The sequence below is a fragment of the Acomys minous genome (genome assembly GCF_964271855.1).
Source record: "Acomys minous genome assembly, chromosome: 12".
Lineage (NCBI taxonomy): Eukaryota > Metazoa > Chordata > Mammalia > Rodentia > Muridae > Acomys > Acomys minous.
This window is the reverse complement of record NC_140493.1, coordinates 64,887,368-64,904,737: the sequence shown is the minus strand read 5'-3', so window position 1 is coordinate 64,904,737 and position 17,370 is coordinate 64,887,368. Positions and strand designations below refer to the sequence as shown.

At 35.9% G+C, this 17,370-nt stretch overlaps 1 protein-coding gene across 1 annotated transcript in view; it reads right to left on the bottom strand.

The window, feature by feature from the left end:
* The window catches only part of LOC311579598 (vomeronasal type-2 receptor 116-like), a gene marked incomplete at both ends in the record, with an annotated part of 33,892 nt that overhangs the window by 7,036 nt on the left and 9,486 nt on the right, over positions 1–17,370 (bottom strand). The window lies entirely within an intron of this gene.

The following is a 17,370-nucleotide window of genomic DNA, read 5'->3' as shown; positions in this document are numbered from 1 at the left end:
TTCACTGCACAAAATCTCACCTGACTATATTTGAAGACATAAAAGAATGTATGAAATATCACAGATGTTTCCCAGTTTGGTCCTGTAAGCATTGTGAAACATACGACCTCGTGGCCACAGAAATAATTAGGAAAAATAATATGACCTTGTTCAGAAAGATGGATGATATCATATAATTCTGACACATGTAGACAAAGTGGATGATTAAACATTAAAGATGTATTTGGTAGAAGATCAGGGTTTCTGTTGATTTCATCCATTGAAAAAGCCAAGGCAAGAGCAAACATTTTGTTTTCATCTTTTGTTCTATTAAAATAGTACAATATCTATTATAGACAAAGTTCTACACAGGACCATTTTCAGTCAATACAATGGCTATGCTGTGATGCATGTACTTGTGCCCCACTCCTAAAGTTTGAAACAAATATCCAATGTAATGAGGTTGTGATGACATAAAAATCTGGAATGTTGGAAATCTATACATGTTCATGTGAAGTCATCTCACCAAAATAAGCATTTTCTATATAAGGAAATTTACACCTTTGGTTGTTTATTGTTTGCTCAGAAGGTAAAGGTAAGGCCACATGCTTTGATCAAACTTCAAACCTGATCATGTTTTCATATTTTAATTATTGAGAAACACAAAAATTACAAATGATGTGTGAGTTGGTGAATTTCTAGTATTTCCTTATGAAATCAACTGAAATGGCTCAGGTGCTGAAAGAATGACTGATGAATGAATAGGCAAGAGTGTTTCTGCATCAGAATTTGGCTCCTGTGCTGAAAATTCATTATAAGTAGTTGATGTATATTTAAAATATTTTCACACATCCATCTTCATAGAGTGTCTTGTTCTTTGTAGTTTGTTTTTTCAGGCCAAACACCTTTAAACACACACACATATATGTATCTGGTTCTCTCTTCACTGTTTTTATTATGTTTTTTTTTAACATATGCACTTCTATTATTACACATTGATAAAATTAACTATATAAAGCAAGAAGAACCACAAGACAAATGATTTATAAAAATGTTACATTCTTAATGATTTGGTTATTCATATTTGGCAAATGTGATGTAAACATCTTTTTTATTAATTTATTCTTGTTACATCTCAATGGTTATCTCATCCTTTATATCCTCCCATTCTTTGTTCCCTCCCATTTTCCCCTTATTCCCCTCCCCTGTGACTGTGCCTGAGGGGGATTACCTCCCCCTGTATATGCTCATAGGGTATCAAGTCTCTTCTTGGTAACCTGCTATCCTTCCTTTCAGTGCCACCAGGTCTCCCTCTCCAAGGGACGTGGTCAAATGTGATTGTTATCTTGTTGGGTCCAAGTTTCTGAATGAAGGTCAATATCTATCATATATCATCTCTATTAACTTGAAAAATCTATCTTGGTCTAAAAACACCTTAACCCTAAACAATTAAGCTTAATTGTAAGACTAAACTATCTGGTCTTCAACCCTATCAGAGACTTGAGAAGGAATATAACTTAATTATCTGAGTAAACTGGTAATGCAGGTTAGCAGCTTCCAAAATGAAAAAATGACAGTTTGTTGCCTGAACAATCCCCCAAAATTCTTAATAACGTTGGAGCATCATCTTCAACCTTCTGTCCCAATATATCTGACAGACATAAATGTGAGGCAGAAACTATTGAGGACTTGCTTATAATTTCTTGGCAGAGTTCAGCCATCGACTCTCCCTGCATCTAATTTGCCTATTTTTGGCAGAATTCTTTCTGTGGAAGAAAGGAGGACATTTTGACCAGTGACGGGTTTGTCACATTTGAAGTCTACTCCATAAGGAGGTTCCTTGATGCTCATCATCTTTGATGCAGGCAGGGTGTTGCTGGGAGTTAACTTCTCTTATCAAAGAATCTTTAGAATAATAAAACCATCTTTTAAATGCCATATTCTGTAGGTCTCTGATGTTTTTAAAGATCTTATTTAACTATTTTACCTTATATATCTATAGGATCATATCTATCTATGAGACCTAGAAGATATATTCTTTTGATAGAATTAGAGTAGTATTTGACATGATCATGATTTGCATCAATATACAAAATTCAATACCACTGAATTAAAAAATAACTTATTTGTGAGTACCTATTAAGGCCTTGATATGAAGAGTAGATTAAATAATCTTTTTGTTTTATCGTCTCTCTATATTTCTATATCCCTCTTTCATTCTTTTCACCTCATATCTCCTTATCTAAAAAAAAAGATAAACAAAGAGAGAGATGTCCCTGAGTCTAATCTTATTTCTAATGAAAATAATCATCTGTAGACCAAGAGAATGAATAGAAATCTATCAAACCAGATTCTGGTTATTACAAACAAGGGTGCTATAAAAATAGTTGAGTAAATGTCCTAGTTGTCTGTTGGAGCATCTTAGGGTATATACCCAAGAGTGGTATGCCTGGATCTTGAGGTAAATTTATTCCCAATTTCCTGAAATAGAACCATAATGGTTGTACACGTTTGCACTCCCACCAGCAATGGAGAAGCGTTCCTCTTTTTCAGTATCCTCACCAGCAGGTGCTATCACTTGAATTTTTTACCTTAGTCATTCAGATAGGCGTAAGATGGAATCTCAGTCTTTTTATTTGCATTTCCCGGATGACTTGGGATGTTGAACATTTCTTTAAGTGTTTCTCAGCCATCCAATATTCTCTTGTTGAGATCTCCCTATTTAGCTCTCTACCACATTTTAAAATTGGAATATTATGCTCAGCGCTGTTTAATTTCTTGAGTTCTTTATATACTTTGGATATTAGACCATTGCCAGATGTAGGATTGGTGAAGATCTTTTCCAAGTCTGGAGGCTGTAGCTTTTGTTCTGTTGACTGTTTCCTTTGCCTTACAGAAGAGTTTTAGTTTCATGAGGTTCCATTTATTAATATTTGACTTAGAGCCTGGATTGTTGGTGTTCTGTTCAGGAAGTTGTCTTCTGTGTCAATGAGGTTGAGGATCTTCCCTACTTTTTCTTCTAACATATTTAAGGTGTCCAGTTTTAAACTGAGGTCTTTAATCAATTTGGACTGTGGTTTTGTTCCTTTTTCTTTGCAGTTTATTTTTTCAGGAAGAACAACTTTTTAATGATTTATTTTTAAATAAATTGACACACCAAAGATGCATTTTAAAAAGATGTGTTTCACTTTGGAAGCCAATCTGTCCCTTTCTCAGAAAGCTGGAAAAACTCTTTCTCAATACATAGCAGTACCCTCCCTGGCATAAACCCAAGAACACTTGCTTAACTGTGTTCACAGCAATTTTATTCTTGACAGCCAGAATCCTGAAATAATCTAGATGTTCCTCAATCAAAGAATGGATAATAAAACTGTGATACACTTACACAATGAAGTTCTACTGAGATACTAAAACCAAAAATATCAAGACATTTCCAAGTAAGAAGGTGTAACTAAAACAGAATATCCTAAGTTTGGTGACCTCACCAAGATAGACACACTTGGTATGTTATTACTTAGCTATATAGTACAGGATAAACATACTAACATTCATCGACAAAAGTAAATAAGTAAGAAGGAGGACCCAAGAGAGGATGTTTAATTCTCACTCAGAAGTGGAAATAGAATAGACAGCAAAAGTGAAAGATAGGGATCAAGGTAAGAGAGGGAGTGCAGAGAGAAATGAGTATATATATGAGACTTAGGGAGAGCCTGTGCTGGAGGACAGAGGGCCTGAATAAAAAAGAGAAAACATTGGTGGAGACATCTCTCTATCAAGATGGAGAACTAATACAGCATGAGTTCTGGGATAACATAGAGCATGACTGTAGCTGAGAGTCATAGTATCAGGGTCATTGGATTTAGAGGATGCCCTCTAACTAGACAGAATTCCCAGTAGAGGGAAGAGAACACCACTATAACCACAACAACTTTGACCACATTTTACTCTGCCTACAAGATATGCAGTAATAAATATGGAGCAGAGACTGAGGGAATGTCCATCCAATGCCTGGCTTAAACTGAGACCCACCATACAGGAGAGAGCCGACTTCTGACACAATTACTTATAGCCTGCTATGCTTGCAGACAAGAGCCTGGCTTAGCTGTTCCAGCTGATGAGCTCCAGGCTTCAGTGAATCAAAACAGATGCTGAGAATCTCAGCCAAATATTGAACAAAGTGTTGTGAGTCTTGTGGAAAAGCAAGGAGAAGGACAAAGGATGAAAGAACCAAGAAGTGACATGAGCTCCAGAACAAATCCAACAGAGTCAACCAACTCATGAGGTCACAGAGTGTCTTGTGGAGAGTGAATCACCAACTGAGTACCATGAATAGACTGGATTTGGTCCCCTACACACATGTATCCAATGGGCAGCTCAGGCTTCTTGTAGGTCCCCTAGTATGGGTAGCCAGGGCTGCCACTGGCATGGACCCTATTGCTTGTTTTTAAATCTTTGCCGTGTTGGGGCTTCATTTTCAGGCTACAGGGGAAGAGAACATGTTCTGTCCCAATGCGATTGATGAGTTTGGATGAGTTGGTAGTTTGGCTGCCCTTCTCTGAAGAAGATAGGATGGTATGGATTGATATGATTGGGCCAGGAGTAGAAGAGGGAGGAGGCAATAGTTCAGAGGTAAAATATTTAAAGAAATAGATTAATTAAAAAGATGTACTTCTTTATGCATCTCTGTGAATGGACTTAAGCAATGCTCATTTATGCTTGTAAATGTACGTAATCCCACAATTTTGAATGAGGTTTTGCTCTAGACTACTTCATCTTTAAATACACAGGAATATATCTTCTCCAGACATGCACCCAGTGATTAAGCGTATGCACATTCATCCCAGGATCATTCACTTATTTTATTCCTAAGAAAAGCTTTGTGATTCACATTTGACAATTAGTGGAATATATTTTCTCTTCTACAAAACTTATTTTACCACATTTCCAGTTACACTAACAGAACACTTGCATCCTACTGAGAACTAGAAACATCTGGAAATTGGAGGGGATTTCTTTGTGCCAATATTCCAGTTTGTAAAATAGAATATAAAGAGTAAAACATATGAGAGATCTTTATGGTATACTTTGAATAAAAAAGACAAAAATTAATTTGGCCTATAATACTTTTTCTCTTTAAAAGGAATAATAATCTCTCCTGTCTCTGTCTAGTAATTTCATATCATCTGAACAAGAAACATCAGACATACTCCTTCATTTTGAAGAATTCACTCAGATTTAAATATAATTAGTTTTCCACTTGGAAATTGTACCTTTGTGTTATCTTTGTCTGTAAAATAGCCCCTTTTAGAATTCCCTTTATTACCACAAAGAAAATTACTATTGAAAATTCAGTGCCAAAAAATAGGAATTTGAGATTACAGTTTGTGTGACTTAAACACTAACTCATACATACTAAACAAAACAAACACCGGCTACTTGATATATCAAAGTTTCCTTGTAATGTAAAGTTCTGTGCTTGAAAACAAATAGCAGAAATCCATAAAGCCAAAACGTGTACAGTATCCACATGGTAAAATATGCAATTATACTTAGTAATCTTAATGAAAGAGAAACGTAAGTGGTAAGTGTGATAAAAGCATCAGAAAATAAACAACTTAGACATAAAAAGAAGACACATAATTCTTAAGGAAATGCAGTGATGTGCTACTAGGAAAATCCTCTAATCATATTCTCAAGTACTCTCAGGTACATCTGCTACAAATTTAACTCAGTCAAGTGAGAAGGAAAGTAAGTTGTCACCACTGTTAGTGATAGCCTCCCTTTTCAAACATTAAATTTACAGTCTGAGCTACTTTAAAGGACTACTTTAAAGTTCATATTGGAACAAAATCCTACTTATATTCTTGATGGAGGTTAAGAATTCATAGACTGACCAGATCCAGATAATTTCAGAGAGTAACTGATCATCTTTGTGAAAGCTTTCTGTACCTAGGTGTAGTGCAAACATTAGGGACCTTAGCACATGTACTGGTAGCTACACACTGACATAATAGTCATCAGCATATACTCTATGGCTATTTAATTGTGTCTTCTCAGGATGAAATGTACTGAAACGATATGGGGTATCTTTTGATAATAAAGCACTGGCTCTTATACACTGAAAAATGTCAACAGGATGGCTATTTCATATGGATCACAATAGAGGTACCTGTGCTCAGTCAACTTCTAGCCTTGAAATCGGGAGGTTAACTGTAAAAGCATAAAATAGCAATTTAAAATCATAAAATAACATTGAACTCAGAAATGAATTTTGGGTTGTTTCTTGGTGTGCACATTGGAAGAACAGGACAGAGCACTCAAAGCATTGTTCTGTTTCTCATCTTCAGACCACTCCTGAAATACTTGTGATGAAATTTACAAGAAAAACACAAAAGCACTTACAGCTTATTCAGGAGTATGTTTAAATCGTCTTTCTTCATAGGACTTTTCACTGCCTCAAGGGAGAACACACAAGCTGTCATTAAGTTTCCATCCTTTTTTTCATTCTGTTTCATTCTCCAAAAGCATTTGGAAGGAAAGAAACTGGTCATGAGAAGTGGAATGTTCAGAAGCAAGTAGAACAAAATCAACGTGAACATCATTGTCCTACTGTAGGCCTGGGTATTGTGGATTGCAAAGTGTCATACATATCAACCTATCATATGGTCACCCATGGGTTCCTTTCTTCTTTTATATTTCTGGACAATGGAAATTCTACTTGCACATTCTTGATTACTTTTCTCTCCAAGGCCCTTGTTCATTCTGGGAGGAATCTTCCCTGGGGCTTGTCATCTGTGGTCCATAGTCCATGTGATAAATATGAGTTGATAAATATATATAGCAATAGTTTTTCTCTGGTTCCATGACATCATTCATGTTTGTGGCCAGTCAAATCCCTAGGCAGAGCAACCTTTATAAAAAAATTTGGTTTCTAAACTATCTTACAGATTTGTTTATGTGAATACCATTAGAAATTATGTAACTAGGTTTTTTCTTAGATGATTCACAGTGAAACATAAATTATTTATTCAGGAGGGATATACAAAAGGCCTCATGTCTACATGGTGAGCATTGTATTGCCAATCTATGTGTTGGAGAGGCAGCCTCTTGTGTGAGGCATCTGAGACCCATAGAGCATTTAAACTGTGGAATATGTGATACCAGTTTCAAGTACAGATTATCTAATGCAAAACTGTGTATACATTGTCTGGAGAATCAACAATCAGGTGAAATCCATTAATTTTATTTGACTTCTTCTGTATCCAAAATCATGCACCTACTCACAAAATCTCAGACAGTTTACATATTAAATGTTGATTTTTAAGGTTAAACAAGATCTAGAGAGAACTCCAGACCTTTTGTGTAATTTCAAATATCAAAACATGTATCACTCCATTAACACCCACATTTTTAATGAGAAGCTAAGTTAAATATTTGAGTTCTTACACATGATCTACATCCTAGATTGTCAGTTCTCACATATCAATAACTTGTGGTGACCCATTTCTTGTACTTCATCTTTGATTTTCAACATTGAGTTTTGTTTTTTACATTCAGGTAATGTGTGTAAAGAATTATTATTCTGAGTATCTTAGAAGTGAGTAAGAACTGGGAAACAAATATGGGTTTAATGTATACAGTTTTCCTATTCCATTTTCCTAGTAATCTATTCTTTATTGGAGTTTAGAGTCTGTATTGCCAGTGTGATAATGATATTTTCTTCCCACTGGCTTTACACAATACTCCATCCTTAACTTCTCTATATCTTTGCAATTCTCAAATAATACTTGTCCTACTTTATTTGTGTAAAAATGCATATGTCACATAGGCACACCAGCAGACACTTAATACACACACAGACACAACACATACACTAATGAAACTAGAGTCTACGAAAATGCTGAATTTCCCAAGTTTTACTGTATACCTTGACATGATGCCTTCCTATTTCTTCCCCAATTCCTGATAATGATATCATTATTTTTTCCAGGTTAGTAACAACTCCTTTATTTATATATAGACCACCATGTGCTTTTTATCTGAATTCAAATAGGTCTATAAAAGTATGGACCTAGTAGTTATATTTGTTTAGTTTCATCTTTGATTTTGGGTTTTAACCAAAAATAAATTTAATCAAATTAAATAGAAGCTAATTTTAAAGTATCTATATAATAGTTATATTATTTAATTAAAAATAAGTTTGTAAATATGTAAGATGTAAGAGGTAATACATTTAATGAAACTTTCAAAATTCTAATAATGTTTCTTGAATAGAAAATTGACTATGTTATATGAAGGTAAAAAATCACACAATTTTGGATGATATGATTTTTTATTTGCCCATCTGTTAATGCCATTAAATTTGATATCATATCTTGTATATTATGAAATAAACAATACAGACAAGTGTCTGTGTTATGCTTACTCATGTACATACATCATATTTCATATGAGGTTTGGTGGAGCAAAAGTTATGCATACATTTGCCAGATAAAGAAGCTGTAACCTGCAGTCCACACTGGAGCTCTCAGTTTCAACTCACACTAGAAACATTAGGCAGAACTTTCAAAATTCCCCTAGTCTCATTAAATTATCTGTTTATTATTTATCTACCCATTCTCATTGTGATGACAAACACTCCTACTGAGTAGCGTTTCATGAGATGTGAGGTATGGATGGCTTTATGACCCTGAATCTCAGACTTAGTTGGCAAATAAGAGTCAGTGTGTTTTAGGTGGGCTTGTTTTAATGGTTCCTAAGCATTGGCAAACTATGCTTGTGATAGTAAAAAACTGGGAGAGGATCTTTTCTCTCCTTGATTCTTTTTATTTTAGGTAAGAGCAGTGACTTGGGTACATCATTTAGGTAGTAAATAGCACCTGTGGCCCTATGACATCCCATGTGGGAAGGAAATACTCCTAAACAAGATTTGTATTTGTCAAGTTTTATGCCAGGCAATTTTAAGAGGGTTCATATCTCTTTAATACCAGGGTCTGTTCTATGTGATGAATTGTTCCCCATGAAATATAAATACAGTAAATGTTTCTGGTGATTACAATGTTGTAGAGGCAATTTTGCCAGGAGGGATTGGCACGCCCTACCAACATAAGTCTTTCAGCAGTTTTAAGAAGCTGGCAGTTATATTAATGATGACTATGTGGATTCTGAATTACCAGTTTTTTGAGAGGCTAAAAAATCATTGCCTATGCCCAGGTTGGGCTCATGGAGTGTAGAAACACTGCAAGGAAACCTAGGCCAATATCAGGTAGTATAGCAACAGTCTTCAGTTGTTACACAAACCATATACAGCCTCTCAATAATGTGAAGATTAAAAAGAAAGTAGGAAAATATTTAAAACAGTTAGACAAGGTCTTCAAAGACTTCAGAGGCATACACAATATGTCATTTAAAATGTTTTAATTATTTTAAAGACTCACTGACAATGAGAGAGGTTAACTCCTGGCAACACCCAGCCTAACTCAAAGAGGATGGTGAGCATGAAAGTACCTCTTTATTGAGATGGCTTCAAATTTGGCAAGCAGGCCACTGGGAAAATGTCCTCTTTTCTACCACAGACAGAATTCTGCCTAAAAAGGGCAAACTTGGATGCAGGATGAGTCTAGAGCCAAACTCTGCCAAGACAGGATACACAAGTCCTCCATAGTTCCTGCCTCACAAATATGTCTGTCAGATATATCGGGCCAGAAGGTTGAAGATGATGCTCCAATGTTATAGAGGGTTTTGGGTGACCATTCTGTTAGCAAATTGTCTCTGCTATCATCTTCTCATTTGGAAAGCTACTTGCCTGAACATCTCATATACACAGATAATCAATTTTATTCCTTCTCAAGCTTCATATGGAGTTGAAGACCAGGGAGCTTAGTTTTACAATGCAGCTTAGTTGTTTATGGGTTAAGATGTTTTTAGGTCTAGATAGATGTTTTAAGTTGATAGTGATGAGATATGATAGATATTGGTTATATTAGGAAATTTAGATGCACCAACATAGGAAATATGTTTTCTTCAAGGCTGTCAAATACAAATAGTCAAAAAACTAAGAATGTAACATTTATGTAATTGCTGATTGTGTCAAGGTTATTCTTGCTATAAGTAGTTCATTTTATATACATGTAATAATATAAATGTATATGTGACAAATAATAAAATTTTAATAAAAATTTATTAATAATAAAAAAAATATAATAAAAAAAAGAAAAAGAATAAATTGATACACAAGACAAAGAAAATTCTAAACCTAAAAAGTTTCTGACACAAAACTTCCAGGAAATCTGGGATGCTATGTACAGATCCAACCTAAAAGAAATAGGAATAAAGAAAATGAAGAGGTCCAGGTCCATGGAACAAAAATTATTATCAAGAAGGTCATAGAAGAAAATTTGTCCAAAATGAAGAATATAAAGCCTGAAAATATACCATAAGCTTACAGAGCACCACTTCAATTGGACCAGAAAATGAAATCGTCTTGGCACACATTAATCAAACACTAAGTCTACAGAAGAAAGAAAGAATATTAAAAGCTGCCACAGGAAATGTTACCAACATACAAAGGCTGAACTCTCAGAATTTCATCTGAAAATTACAGTAACCAGAAAAACTCTTAACCACCATAGATGAAGGAAAGAAGATATTTCAAGAAAAACTAAATTGAAACAATATCTAGCAACAAACCTAGCCCTACAGAAAAGATGAGAATGAAAACTCCAAATGCAGGAGGCTACCTGCATCCAACAAAACACAGGAAATAAATAGTTATACACCAGCAAAAGTAGGAAGGAAGCACACACACTCAAACACTCACACTCACACGGCATGATCATCATTAAATCAACAAGAATTAATAATTATTAGTCATTAAGATATCAACATCAATACACTCATTTTCCCAATAAAAAAGTTAATAGAATGGGTGGAAAACAGTACCCACCAGCCTGATGCACACAAAAAACACACCTTAGCAAAAAAGTAGACATTACCCCAAAGTAACTGATGTTTCCACTCTGAACATCTGTGCCCCCAAAGCAAGAAAAATACTAACTCTTAAATCACACAGGGAACCCTACTCATTAATAGTAGGAAACTTCAGCACCCCTCTCTCACTAATGGACAGATTATCGATACAGAAACTAAATGGAGAAATAATTAAACAGATTTTAGGAATCAGATGGACTTAACGGATATATACATTACATTCAGCACACAAAAGAAGATACAGTCTTCTTAACATCTCAGAGAGTCTTCTACAAAACTTCCAATAAAGATGTCCAGATAGCAGACATCAACAGATACAAGGAAATGGATAACCTCTTTTATCAGACCACAATCCATGGCTTAAAATTGGATTTCAACCAAAAGAGAACAACAGAAAGTCTATCAACACATAGCAACCAAACACCTCAATTCAATAAGAATTGAGTCAATAAAGAAATAAGTAAAGAAATTAAACACTTCCTAGAATTCACAAAAATGAGTGTACATCATACCCAAACCTATGTGACACAATGAAAGCAGTGCTAAGGAAATGTTTATGTCACTAAATGCCTTTATACCAAAATTGAAGAGATCTCATAGTAGCAATTCAATATCATAGCTGAATACTGTAGAAGAAAAAGAAGCCAACACACTCAGGTGGGCTGGACCGCAGGAGATAATCAAACACAGGGTTGAAATCAATAAATTAGAAACAAAGAACAGTACAATGAACCAGCAAAACAATGAAAAATTAACAAGAGAGAAAAATCTTAAGCCAAACTAACTAAAAGGCAGAGTTACAACATATGGTCTTAGGCTATCAAGTCTCATCTTGGTAGCTTGCTTATTCTTTCTCTCAGTGCTACCATGCCTCCTCCCAGGGGATGTGGTCAAATATCAGGCACCAGAGTTTGTGTCAGAATCAGTCTCTGCTTTCCATTCAACTGTGAATAATGATCTGTCCATTGGGAAGATCTGAGTAGGGGGTTGAAGTTTACTGCATGTGTTGTCCTTGGTTGTTTCACTACTTTGAGCATACCCCCATGGACACAGGTCCGCCTATAATGATGTTTTTCTTATAGGTTTCTAGGACCCTCTGGATCCTTCTGTTTCCCCATTATCCTATACTTCTCTCATCTAGAGTCCCAATAGTAGGTCCTCACATCTACCCCTGGTAAGATGGGACCTCTTTTCATGGGACATGCTTTTGGGGTTAGTGCCCAATTATAAGTGAGTGTATACCATGTGAGTCTTTCTGCTTCTGGGTTAATTCACTCAGTATGATCATTTTTAGTTCCATCCATTTGTCCACAAATTTTGGGATTTCCTTGTTTTTAATAGCTGAATAGTATTCCATGATGAAAATGTACCACAGTTTCTTTATCCATTCATTAACTGAGGGATATTTAGGCTGTTTCCTGGTTCTGGGTATTATGAATAACACTGCTATGAACATGGTTGAGCATATGTCCTTGTGTGGTGGAGCATCTTCTAGGTATATTCCAAGGAGTGGAATAGCTGGGTCTTGAGGAAGCCCTATTCCCAGTTCTTTCTTGAGTCTTTCTGTGCTTTAGATATCACGGTGGTAGTGACTTCATAGAATGATTTTGGCAATGTTCCTTCTATCTCTATTTCATGGAATCATTGAGGAATACTGATATTAGCTCTTCTTTGAATGTCAGGTAGAATTCTGCACGAAAATCATCTGGCCCTGTTTTTTTTTTGTGGTGGGGGGGGGATTTTTGATGACAGCCTCTGTTTCCTTAGGGGTTATTGGACTTTTTAAACTGTTTACCTGACTTTGATTCAACTTTAGTACATGAAATTTATCAAGAAAAGTATCCCTTTCCTTTACGTTTTCCAGTGTTACAGAATACAGGCTATTGAACTAACACTTCATAATTCTTTGTGTTTTCTTAGTGTTTGCTTTTATGTCTATCTTTTCATTTCTGATTTTGTTAATTTGGATACTCTCCCTCTTCCTTTTAGTTAGTTTGAGTAAGGGTTTGTCTATCTTGCTTATTTTCTCAAAAAAAAAAACAGTTCTTGATTTCACTGATTCTTTGTATTGTTTTTTTTTTCTAATTCATTGGCTTCAGCCCCGATTTTGATTATTTCCAGTTTCCCTCCTCCTCTTTGCTGTGTCTGATTCTTTTTGCTCTAGGGCTTTCAGGTGTGCTGTTAATCTGCTAATATGGGATCTCTCCCTTCTTTATGCAGGTGCTTAATGCTATGAACTTTCCTCTTAGCAATGCTTTCATTGTTTCTGATGGCTTTGGTATGTTGTGCCTTCAGTTTTAATTGAATTTGAGAAAATCTTTAATTTCTTTATTCCTCCTGGACCCAGAGTCCTTCAACTAGAGACTTTTTACAGATTCCATGGGCCTTTTGGGTTTCTGTTGTTTCTGTTTTTGCATTCCAGCTGTAGTCCATGGTGTTCTGATAAGATTCAACTGGTCATGTCAATCTCCTTGTATTCGTTGAAGCTTGCTCTGTGAGTAAGTATATAGTTGATCTTGGAGAAGGCTCCATTGGGGGTGCTGAAAGCAAGTTGTATTCTTTTGTTTTTAGGTGATTTATGCCATCTGTTAGTTTCCTTATTTCTTCATTTAGTTTCTGTCTTGATCTGTGCATTGGTGAGAGTGAGGTGTTTAAGTCTCCCAGTATTAATGTGTTCAGTTCAATGTTTGATTAAGCCTCATTAATGTTTCTTTTATGAATGTGGGTAGCCTTGCCTTTAGTGCATTGATGTTTTGAATTGAGACATCATCTTGGTGCATTTTTCTATTGATGAGAATGAAGTGTCCACCTCATCTCTTTTGATTAATTTTGGTTGAAAATGTCTTTTACTAGATATTAGAAGGTTCACTCCAGCTTATGTCTTGGGTCTGTTTGCTTAGAAAACCTTTTCCCAGCCCTTTCCTCTGAGGTAATGTCTATTTGTTTTGCTGAGGTGTGTTTGGAGAGTTGAGGCCATTGATGTTGAGTGATATTAATACCAAAAGTTAGTAATTCCTGTTATTTTGATGATGCTGGTAGGGTACATGTAAGTGCTTCCTTTCTTTTGCTTTTGTGGATGTGGTGTCATTGATATATTTTTTTGTGTTTTCCTGGTTGTCTTTAGCTTCCTTGAGTTGGAGTTTTCCTTCTAGTATTCTGTAGGGCTTAATTTGTGCCTATGTGCTGTTTAAACTTTGTGTTTTTCATGAAATACCATGTTTTCTCCACTTCTAGTGATTGAAAGTTTTGATGGGAATAGCAGTCTAGGTTGGCATCCATGGGCTGTAAGATATCTGTTCAGACCTTTCTAGCTTTTAGAGTCTCTGTTGAGAAGTCGAGTGTAATTTTGATAGGTATGCCATTGTAAGTTACTTGTTCCCTTGTAGATTTTAATATTATTTATTTGCTCCATAGATTTACTATTTTATTATTATGCCATGGAAGGATATTATTATCTGTTCCAATCTATGTGGTCTTCTTTAAGCATCTTGTATGTTTCTAGGCATTTATTTCTTTAGGTTGAAAAAATTTTCTTCTATGACTTTGTTGAAAAAAAATTCAGGGTTTTAGAGCTGGGAGTCTTCTCCTTCTTCTAATACTATCATTCTTAGGTTTTGTCTTTTCATAGTGTCCCAGATTTCTTGGATGTTTTTTGTCATGAACTTTTTAGATTTAAAATTTTCTTTTACTGATGTTTCAATCTCTTCAATTGTACATTCTACACCTGAGATTTTTTTCTTCCATGCCATGCATTATGTTGGTGATACATGTGTCAGTTGTTCCTGTTCTCTACCTTAGGTGTTGCTTCTCTAGATTACCTTTGATTGTGTTTTCTTTATTGATTTTAGTTTCATTTCTAGATCTTGACCTGTTATACTTATTTCCTTCTCCCTTTTTATTGTATTTTCCTTCATTTCTTTATGAGTTTATTCAGCTCCTTCCTCTGTTTGAATGTATTTTCCTGTATTTAGTCTCCTCCTTTAAGTTCTTTTCATTTTCATGAGCTCAGATTGGCAGTCATTTTCTTGTGCTTCAGGTGTAACAGTATCTTCTGGGCTTGTTGTGGTAGGGAAGCTGGTTTTATGTGGTGTCACATCAGCTTGGGTTTTGTTGGTTTTGTTATTATGCTGACCTCTAGCCATCAGGTTGTCTCTAGTGTTAGCAGGCTTGGTGTTCCCTCTGCTGGTCTTGTCCCAGGTGGGTTTGGCAGGTCATGAGTCATCAGCAGAGAGAGCTTGAAGGTAAATATTTCTCGGCCTGATAGGCCTCCTCATGATGACAGAAAATGGAGGTTGGGTCCAAGTGCTGCTCACATTTACTGGCTCAGATGTCTCACTGCTATTTGTATTCCTGTTGGGTCAGGCAGATGGAATCACCAGAGAGGGTTGTAACCTGAATGTTGCTAGGGCCAGACACAGGTCTCCTTGGGATGAGGGACAATGTAGCTTTGATCTCAGAAACAGATCACCTCCGCTGGCTCTATTTGCTCTCTGCTCTCTGTGTCCCAGGTGGGTCAAGCAGATGAAGTCAGCATTAGAGAGGGCTTTGTGCTGCCTGTTGCTCACCTGACACCGGCCTCTTCAGGATGTAGGACAAAGGGGTACGTGTCCTGCCAACAGCTCTGCTCTGCTTGCTCTGGTGGCTAACTGCTATCTGTGTCCTAGGTGGGTCAGAGAGATGGAGTCAGTAGCAAGGAGGGCTCTAAGCTGAGTGTTGCTCAGGCTAGATATACGCCTCCTTGGGTCTCTGTCCAAATTCTCTTTTCAAAAATATTTATTTTTTTGTCATTATGAATACAGTCCTCTGCACCTTCAGGCATGAAAAGTGCATCAGATCACATGATAGATGGCTGTGAGCTACAATATGGTTAATAGGCATTGAACTCAGGACTTGTGGAAAAACAGTCAGTGCTCTTAACTTCTGAGCCATCTCTCAGCTGTCTCTCCAATTTCTTCATGAAGGCACTTAGTGCTTTGAACTTTCCCTGTAGCATTGCTTTCATGATGTCCTATAAGTTTGTGTATGTTCTTCCTTTATTTTAATATAATTATACAAGTCTTTAATTTTTTTATTTCTTCCATGACCCAGTGGTCATTGACCCAGGTGTTGTTCAGTTTCCATGAGCGTGTAGTCTTTTCATTATTTCTGTTGCTGTTGATGTCTACCCTTAATCCATGGTGATCTGGTAAAGAATAGGACAATTCAACTTTCTTGTATTAGTTATAGTTTGTATTTTGACTGACTATATGGCTGATTTTGGAGATTTTGTGTGATGCTGAGAAAAAAGTATTCTCTTTTGTGTTTGGGTGAGACATTCTATAGCCATTTACTAAGCCCATATGAATCATGACCTCTGGTAATTTTATCATTTCTCTATTTAGTTTTTGTTTCTTTTTTTAAAATTTAATTGTTTATTATTTGTACAGTATCCTGGCTGTATGTATGTCTGCCTGCCAGAGGAGAATAATATATTTCATTATAGATGGTTGTGAGCCACTATGTGGTTGCTGGGAATTGAACTCAGGACTGTTGGAAGAACAGACAGTGTTCTTGACCTCTTAACCATCGCTCCAAAATCGTAGTTTCTGTTTCAATGATCTGTCTATTGGTATAAATGGGATATTGAAGTCTCCCACTATTGATGTGTGGGGATCAGTGTGTAATTTAAACTTTAATAATATTTCTTTTACAACTGTGGGTACACTTGTATTTGGGAGCATAGATGTTCAGGATTGAGATTCTCTCTTAGTGAATTTTTCCTCTTATGAGAATGAAGTGTCCTTTCCCATTTTTTGTCTATTTTTGGTTGAGGTCTACTTTATTAGCCATCAACATGGCTATTTTAGCTTGCTTCTTTGGTTTGTTTGTTTGGAAAACCTTTTCCCATCTCCTTACTTTGATGTAATTTCTCACTTTGTTGATGGCATATATTTCTTGTATGCTCAGAATGACAGATCCTGTTTAAATATACATTCTTTTGTCCCATGTCTTTTTATTGGAGACTTGTGTCCATTGATGCTGATAGATTTTATTGTGCAATGGTTGTTAGTTCCTTTTACTGTGATGTTGACAGTGATAGTATGTTTATGTGCTTGTCTTCTTTTGGTTTTGCTGTTGACCTTGTTGGGTTTGAGTTTTTCTTCTATGATCTTCTGTAGGAAGGCTTTGTGCATAGATATGGTTTAAAGTTTGTTTGGTCATGGAATAGGTGATTTTTCTCCCTCTATCATGATTGAAAGCTTGGCTGGTAATAGTAGTCTGGGATAACATGTATGGTCTCTTAGTTTCTGTGTAACATCTTTCAGGCCCCTTCTGGCTTTCATAATCTCTGTTGAAAAGTCAGGTTTGAGTCTGATAGGTCTGCCTTTATATGCTACTTGGTCTTTTTCCCTTGCTAATTTG